Source organism: Cibotium barometz, chromosome 38 (assembly GCF_041138505.1).
Source record: "Cibotium barometz isolate CiBa-2024 chromosome 38, ASM4113850v1, whole genome shotgun sequence".
NCBI classification, from domain to species: domain Eukaryota; kingdom Viridiplantae; phylum Streptophyta; class Polypodiopsida; order Cyatheales; family Cibotiaceae; genus Cibotium; species Cibotium barometz.
The window spans coordinates 43,139,570-43,147,687 of record NC_141083.1 but is presented as its reverse complement, the minus strand read 5'-3'; positions in this window follow the sequence as shown (position 1 = coordinate 43,147,687).

The window sequence follows — 8,118 nt, the reverse complement described above, 5'->3', positions numbered from 1 at the left end:
TTGGCCATTACACCGACTGAATAAGTACTGGTGGAGAAATTCCTGAAGCTACCCCCTCTCTATTTCCATGGATATCCTCAACATTTTCAATGCCAGTCCTGCCACCATGACTGGAGCTGGTGTAGGTTGGGATATGATAGGTGGGGGAGCTAGTCCTATAGGATAGTATCGCATCTGTAGTCCTTGCATCAATGGTGGGCCAGTGTGTGCTTTGTAGGTATTTACATTGTATCCGAGATACACTCCGCGAGGTGGGTAGTGGTTGTGCATTTGCACCATGTGTTGGCTGAAATGTTCTTGGTAAGAGGTCTCTAGACCTTGGTGAGCTGGCTCTCCAAACCTAGGTTTGGTGTTGGCCTACGATCAGGGTACAAATTTGTCATTACACATTAGTTGGCATGGCTCCCGATTCTGTTGGATTATTCTAGATTGGGTTACCAGGGCTCTACCTCACCTCTGGTCTATGGTCTAGCAGCAGTGTGATGGTTCTCTCTAGTTGGCATTCCATGCTTGTGTCCCTAGGATGAGGCTCTTCCAATTGCGCATTTCCTAGGATAAGGTTTCTTAGTCCCAAGGTAAGACTCCTTTATGAGTGTGTAGGGGATCCTGGGTCTTGCTCGAGAATTGATGGTCTGTCCATGCAGTAGGCAGCAAATCCTCATGCCTCTAGGTTAGGGGTTTTGCATCCCGTGCTTGGATGCTCTTCGCTTTCGCTAGTTCTGTCAAAGGACTAACACCGTTTGATTCCATTTTGTGCTGATCAAAGGATCAGATCTCACAAGTTATTTGTGCGCTTTTGATGGTTCAACGTTGTCAAATAGAGGGTTGTTTCGCACAAATTTCCCTAAGCGTAGGTGCATGAATGTGTCAAGTGAGTGTAGGATCACACTCTGGACAGAAATTTTTTTTGCCCTCTGAAGGCTTAGGTACGGTCATTTTCTCACAGAGGGACGTGGCTTAGTGGAGGTGCAGTCATACGTTAAAGTTGGTATAGTCGTGGGTCTAGAAGAGAATGGACGTTCACAATCTAGAAGGGTATGGACGTGGATATGCTGAGGAACGATCATACATTGGTGAAGGAATGGTCGTTCACTAGGGGAAGGTACAGCTGTGTCTAGCATTAATTTTCAGTATAGGTACAGCAATACCTATACTATTTGTTTTTTGCCATCTGGAGGCTTAGGTACAACCATTTTCTCATAGATGAACATTCGTTCTTTCGTTAAGGTACGAATGTGGCTTAGTGGGAGGTGCAGACGTGGATATGCTGAGGAACGGTCATGCGTTAGTGTGGGAACGGTCGTTCACAATCTAGAAGGGTATGGACATGGATATGTTGAGCAACGGTCATACATTGGTAAGGGAATGGTCGTTCACTAGGGGAAGGTATGGCCGTGTCTGGAATTAGCAAAATAATTTTCAGTATAGGTACGTCCGTTCACTTGGGGAAGGTATGTCCATTCACTTGTTAGGGAATGGGCGTACGTCTGTGAAGGTACGGACGTATGCTTATAGACACTGGGAAGGTATCTTGAATGCACCAAAATGACATATCTTCTGACAGCAGCTGCCTTCAAATATTCCCTCGGGCTGAAGTCTATGTAGGCACAAAATATTGTTCAAGTTTGTCAAAGTTTAAGTTGATGTTGTGCATAAAGTATGTGAAGTATGCCAGTTTGAGTAGATCTAACATGCTTTCCCGCATGAAAAGCATGTCAATGCAAGGCCAGTGGATGTTATACATTCAGTTGTATGGGGACTAGATGTTATACATTCGGTTGTATGGGGGGACCGACTAAGACCAACAATTTTAGGTTGGATGTATTATGTTACATTCATTGATGATCACATGAGGAAAGTGTGGGTTTATTTTATGGAGGAGAAAAATGAGGTACAAGTGATCATGTGAATATACAATGGGATGATGTCTATGTAGGTACAAAATATTATTGCAAGTTTGCCAAAGTTTAAGGTTGCTGATATGGATAAAGTATGTGAAGTATGCTAGCTTGGTAAGTAGGTCAAACATGCTTTCCCACATGAAAAGCATGTCAATGCAAGTCCATTGGATGTTATACATTTGGTTATATGGGGACCGACCAAGACTACAACAATTTTAGGTTAGATGTATTATGGTACATTCGTGATCACACGAGAAAAGTATGGGTTTATTTTATGAAGGAGAAAAGTGAGGTGTTTTCTCACTTTTAGAGATCTAAAGCCTTGTGGTTGAGAAGGAAAAATGTATGTAGATCAAATATCTAATATTGGATGGTGGGGGAGAGTAATTTTTCACTGCGTTCAATGATTTCTTGAGAAAGCAAGGGATTAAGAGACAGTTTACATGTAGGTACACTCCGCAATAGAATGGTCTTGCAAAAAGGAAAAATAGACACATTATAGAAGTGGCATGTACCTTGATGTTTAAAAGAATATGCCAAAAGCTTTTTGGGCACAAGTAGTAGTTGTTGTTGTGTACATTTTGAACAGAAATCCCATTGCAAGCGTTCCTGGTATGACACCTAAATAGAAGTGTACAAGCATAAAACTAGATGTGTCTCACTTGATAGTGTTTGGGTGTATTACATATGTGCATATCCATGATGAAGTAAGAACAAAGCTAGATCCAAAGGTAGAGAAATGCATCTTCATTGGTTATGCTTTAAAGTAAAAAGGTTATAGATGTTATAACCCTACCACTTGTGAGATACGAGTAAGTAGAGATGTTGTCTTAATGAGATGAGTAGCCAATATATACACTAAAGGCAATAGAAGATGTAGATATAAGAAGTAATGATGCTGTCTTACATGCAGAGCAGCAATTCACAAGTGCTTAGTGGACTTGGAGAGTCCTCTAGCAATGGATCCAATGTTATTCCATGGCTAGGCAGGTTGAGGAGAGATGTAGAAATACGTGCATCACATAAAGGGAAGACAAAGATAGATCAACCTTTTATGCCTGCAATATGTCACTCACATGTGGATGATGACTCTGGTGGCTCAGCGCAGAGCCTTGGTGAGGAGCTTGGCATTCTATCAGTTACTCTTGGTGCAAGAAGAACCAGGGCTGTTTTAAAGGGCACATGGCAGTGATCTAGGTGTATATAGATCTAAGAGGGTTAGATATCCTATTGAGATAGATTGAGATATGATGGATATATAGCCCATCATTATTCTTACATTGTGAAAGAAATATAGGAGTTGGAGCCCCCATCTTTTGATTACGCGCTTGGAAATTAAAAAAATGAGAAGATGCCATGAATGAGGAGATAACAACATGAATACAAATGCAACAAGGGAGTTAGTACACCTTTGCCTAAGAAAAAGAAGGCAATTGGAATAAGTGGGTATATAAAGCATAATGTAGATGGATCAGTGAGTAGGTATAAGGTAAGATTGGTTGCCAAGGGTTGTGCACAAACCTATGGCATTGACTATGAGGAGACATTTAACACGGTTGTGAGAATGGAAGCCCGTGAGAGTTATCATTGCTATGGCTATAGGTGAAGGGTTGGTATTTACATTAGATGGATGTAAAGAATGCTTTCTTGCATGGTGATTTACAAGAAGAAGTATATATGATGCAGCCACCAGGTTATGAAAGTGATGCACACCAAGATTTTGGGTGCAGGTTATGCAAAGCCTTGTATGGCTTGAACCAGGCATCTAGAGCATTGTTAAGATTGGGGAGTATCTTGTCACCATTGGATTTTGGATATCCAATGTAGATTCTCACTTTATGTGGAAAAGACAATTAGAGGGATAATGTTATTAGTCTTTTATGTGGATGGATGACTTGGTTATTGGGTGGTGCTAGTGATGCTGACATACCTGATATCAAGAGACTTTTGAAACAAAAAATTGACATGAAAGATTTGAGTGAGCTGCGATATTTCTTAGGCATAGAGGTGGTGAGATCATTTCCTAGCATTTTGTTATTACAGAGGTAGTATGGCTTGGACATGTTGCCCAAGTGCTGTAAGCCTATTTCAGTGCCATTGGAACATAACACAAAGTTGTTTGTACATATACACGTAAGATTTTAGAGGACCCCACTATGTACAAGCGCATAAGGGTAGCTTGATCTACATGACTATTAACTAGGTGATATTTGATCTATGCTATTGGACTTGGATGTGGCTAGACGGATTCTCAAGTATGTAAAGTCCACAAATGACTATGGATTTTTCTATAAGGCTGTCACATAGGGACAGCTACATAGGTACACAAATGTTTATTGGGTTGGTAGTGTCCCAAATAGGAGATCTACCAGAGCAGCTTTATGTTTTCTTTCGGGAGTGTTGCTATGAGTTGGAGTAGTAAGAAATAGCCAACAGTTACCTTATCAAGTACATAGGTAGACTACGTGGCAACTTGTGAGGTAGCTTGGTTTCAAAAGCTACTTAGTGATATGGGTGAGCCTATGGATAGAGTCGTCGTCATTTTGTGACAACATGAGTAGCATATAGCTAGCCAGGAACACAATATGGCATGCTAGGATGAAGCACATTGAGAAGCATTATCACTTTGCGAGGGAGAATGTTTTAGCACACACAGGTGATGTAGATCTAGTATATGTCAACACAGAGGATTAATTAGATGGCTGGACACATTAGGAAAATTTTGGGGTCTCAAATTGATTGTGTAAGAAATGGCACCTTAGCTTAGAGAGGGAGTATGTAAAAATGGTATCTACATCAAAAAACATATCTTTATGGTAAAATAATTAATAATAAAATATAAGAAGGTGAATGTTAAAAAGTTATAAAATAAAAAAACCCAAATCGTGATAATGAAACTCCTTAAAACCATCATGAAACTTTATGTCTTTTCAAATGCATCCCTTTTTGGGTTTTTCCTCCGTTTACTTGTTTTGGCTCCAAAGTTTGAAGGTTCAATTAGGTTTCATGGATTCCGAGCAAGGCAAACCAACAACCTTAAGTAGGTTTTCCATGAATTCCGAGCAAGGCGAAGCAACATGCTTAGTGAGGAGCTTGAACTCAACAAAAAAGGATATTTAAAATTTACACAGATCTTGAAAATGAGTATGCACCAATGCGGAAGTGTAGCAAAAAAAATACATTAACAAGCTTAGAGGTAAATAATCTTCGGCACAGCAAGGAAAGAAGAACATCGACCTTTGGATGGAAGGTACACTATACCCTATCGATCCTGTCACTCACAAGATCTTCATCACCACCATTATGAAATGTAACATCATATGTAAGATTTCTTGGCGATGGTCATACTGGTTTCTATGGTTACACACATAATATGTCAGCACAGATTAATGTTCTCAAGTTAGAAAATCATCTTGCTCATTTGCGAGATTGATTTGCTAAAATAATACTATGAAAAATGTATCCAAAATTTGAAAGAGGACAAGGAGAAGATTCAAGATCTTAAAAGAAAACTAGCTATGGCAAGAGAGAATAATACATCATTAGAACCGCATAAAAGATCAAGGAAGCTAAATAATATTGACAATCTTATGTTGGGGTCATCTTAAATAATTCGTAAAACGTGTGTTTGCTGCACTGTAAGAAGCATGCGGAGTTAAAATTTGTCATCAAGCTAGATGAAGCAAAAACACTTAAAAAACCGAAAGAAAGAAAGTGTTTCAATAACATTAATGAACAAGGCATTGGACCCAATGATTACCAAAGATCATTCAACATCTTAGTGTGTGGTCAGAGAGAACAACATTTGGTGGCTTGGGGCCTTTGAGTTAATTTCCATTCTAAGGTTTATAAAGATAAACAACTTTGATTTTGTTTAGCCATTTGATAGCATAGTAATATTTCTCTATTGATAACATAATAATATTTCTTTATTGATAGCATAATAAATGACTTTGATTTTGTTTAGCCATTTGATAGCATAGTAATATTTCTCTATTGATAGCATACTAATATATCTTTACTCTACTGCCATTTCTATGAAGGTTGATAAAGAAGATCATGCCATATTGCAATGGATCTTTCATCACACTTCAATACCAAAGATCATTGACAACTAAACAAAAGGCTCTTTACAATTTAATGGTTATGGAGAATTTTTTGTGGAATGGCGCTTGGTAGGTGATTTAAAAACAATCAACTGTATGTATAATATTAAAAGAGGTTCAACTATTAAGCATCCATGTATATATTGTATGGGGACAACAGATGAGCTTGATACCAAGTATTGGACCAATCTACCAGATCGACATCTACATGATGATACTTTTGAGCCAATGCTTAATCTTCCATTATGTAGAGTACATATTTATACTTTACATGCTTTGTGCAGAATAGTCGAGAAGTAGGTCTATCTTTACATACGTTTTTCTTACAAGAATCAACCACAATTAGCACACAAGAAAGAGGTATAAAAGTTTGGAAAAGCTTCTATCGGATACAGGATTACATGGAGGAAATGTGCATATTGAAAAAGATATCAAACTTTCATCAAATGAACATGATGTGCCTACTAAACCATCTATCGGCGGTGTGAAAAGCAAAAGATTCGTGTGATTCCACAAAGACTAGAAGAAAGTAGGCAAGAAACCACAATCAACAATAAAATATGGAGCATGGAAGCTTGTACATTACTGTCAAAAATTTAGAGACAATGGAAATGCAAGAAATGGCAAAGCTAACACGTGATTAGAGTTAGATAAAGTTTTACTATTTTGTGAGAAATCTGAGAAGTGGGAGAGTAAAGACCATGAGGAGCAAAACATTCACAGAAGCTTGGACAAGCAAACACTTTACTCTTCCGACACATAAGGAGAAATGGTGGGATAGATAAGAGCAAATAGTTTAATGGAGGTTTTCTAATGGTTTTATTGCAAAATACTTCAAGGGATTAGACTAAAAGAACTAAATAAAGAATCTCAGGTACAATTGGTAATAGAACTTGTTCATAAACAAAGAAGACAACATGCATGGCTAATCTACCAAATTTTTGAGCTTTGCTGGTGTTCCATATGGGCAACCCAATTAAGTATAACTAGCCTATCGAAGTAAGGTAAACACAATGTAAACCTTTAGTTTTTATGATTTAACGTTCATACAATCGCGTTTAAAAGAACCTTTCCATCACGCTTTACATTTTTAACCTTTTCTATACCTCAAAAAACCTCTACAATGCAAATAGAAACTTACTTGTACAAAGAGTTAACTTAATCTTGTGTTGTAATGCGTTTGTACATTTTGGCCTATTGTGTAACTCACAAGATTGCTACAATGTGACGAGACAATAAGTTGAAGTGGTAGATACCTTGATCGCGTTGTAGATCACTATTCTATCTCATTTTTACATTTTGGCCTATTAGGCATTTCACAAATAGGTAACACAAATAGGTAATAAGTTGCACTAGAAGATACCTTGATCGCATTGTAATGCAGTAATCTATTTTGTATGTACATTTCGGCCACTTGTGTAACTCACAAAATGTCTTTCTTTGCAGTGCATCACAAAGCAATTAGCACCAATCGAAGGCTTACTTTATGCTATATTTCTTTGTAGTGAACCAAGTGTGTCTCACAACGTAATTAGCACCATCCAAAGGTTTTCTTTATGCTATATTGCTTTGAAGCGCACTTTAACTCATGCATTGTCATGTGCATAATGACAAAGCGATTATCAACAACCAAAGGCTTTGCGTATATCATATCACGTTGTCAAATCCTGCAATTGCAATTTATATCTCCTCTCTTGGTGCCATCGTATTGTAACTTCTTTATTTGGTTGCAGTATGATTGAAGATGCATACCCTAGTGATTTGCAATATGCAGGGTTTTTATTCTTGATTCTACAATCTCACAAATCCTGCACAATGATGCAAGAAACTTTTTGGATACCTTTAATTGGTTTTCAAGGGTGAACTTTGACGAGATCGAAATGTTAGTTAGAAGTTAGTCCCTTAAATTGTTTGCGATTTGTAGCTTGCATTGAAGCTTGATGATTATTCATTCGACTGTAAGAAATTGTTATTACACCAATTCGGTTAGAGGATTCCATGCTAAAGTAAAATTAGAAGTCTTTCTCTTATCAGTTTATTCTCTTTGTTATATTGATAGATTGAATTGAATATTCAATCTTTATTATGTTTCGTATGTTCAATGTAGGTAT